This window comes from Ranitomeya variabilis, chromosome 6 (genome assembly GCF_051348905.1).
Source record: "Ranitomeya variabilis isolate aRanVar5 chromosome 6, aRanVar5.hap1, whole genome shotgun sequence".
In the NCBI taxonomy this organism is placed as follows: Eukaryota; Metazoa; Chordata; class Amphibia; order Anura; family Dendrobatidae; genus Ranitomeya; species Ranitomeya variabilis.
This window is the reverse complement of record NC_135237.1, coordinates 19,814,538-19,815,973: the sequence shown is the minus strand read 5'-3', so window position 1 is coordinate 19,815,973 and position 1,436 is coordinate 19,814,538.

Genomic DNA, 1,436 nt, shown 5'->3' with positions numbered 1-1,436 from the left:
GCTTGTTAATATGTTGATTAGTCATTGTCCAGGCAAGCTAGTTTCTTGACCTGCAAAACAGAGAAGGACAAACTGTGCAATTTGATTATGGTAAATACTCAAACAATATGAGTTAATCTCATCACACCTTCTTCTTGACCTGTGGATGATGGCTTGAAGGACAACAGTTGTGAACTATGTAAAGGGGATATGCCTCTGTAAGAAGAGATTCCAGAGACTCTTTACAAAACCACAGCCAGGAACACTCTACAAGACAACAGCCAGTATATCATGGCTCCATCACAAGCGACACAAATTTGACATTCTACAGGACACCAGCTTAGAGGACCACGGCCTCAGCTGAAAGAATACAGATCTGCTCCATTGACCATCACTGAACCCACGCATACATATGGGGAAGTCAGGATGTGGAACCACCGGTCACCTGAGCCCCATTGACACGTTTGGGAAAGCCAGGACTGGGACTCACCTGACTCCATGGAGATGTTTGGAGAAGCCAGGTTGTGACCCTCCAGTCACCTGGCCTTGTACCTCAAAGCACTGTCACCTTTCTAAGCTTGTCCTCCTCTCTGTACATGCCACAAGTGGAGGTAGATTGCCATGGAAGTTGCAGCTGCTTTAATCCCGGCGAGTCAGCAGAGGGTTGAGACTGTTCTGAGTAGTTTTATGCCCATAGTAAAAGGAGAGCGGGCGTGCGGTGGGATGATCCTTGGTCCATGCAGTCTCGAGCCAGCAGACTAGAGCACCCACTGACCCCCCGTGTCTACACAGTACGGTGTATTTTGTGGGCAGACATGATAATCTGTGGGGTGTATGTGGTGGGTGCACAGGAGGATCAGTGGGATGTAAGTTGGGGTGCACAAGAGGATCAGTGGGTGTATGTTGGGGATGCACAGGATAATAAGTGTGTTTTTTGTTGACAGAATCAGTGGGGTGTATGTTGGGGTGCACAGGAGGATCAGTCGGGTGTGAGATGGGGTGGACAGGATGATCAGTGGGGTGTATGTTGGGGGGTGTACAGGATGATTAGTGGGGTGTATAGTGGGATGCACAGGATAATCAGTGGGGTTTTTGTTAACAGAATCAGTGGGGTGTATGTAGGGGTGCATGTTGAGGGGCAAAGAAGGATCAGTGGGGTGTATGTTGGGGGTGGACAGGATCAGTGGGGTGTATGTTGGGGTGGACAGGATGATCAGTGGGGTATTTGTTAGTTTGGACATGAGGATTAGTGGGGTGTATGTTGGGGTTGACAGGATGATCAGTAGGGCGTATGTTTGGACAGGATGATCAGTGCTGTGGGTATACACAGCAGACTTAATGTGCTACTTTGTTGCATTCGCAGGATCTCCAGTGTTGCTGGTGCTGATACAATGTATCTAGGTGAGGCCCCACCCCCTGCACTCTCTGTAGCTCCTCCCACTGGAAGTGCTTCCTTT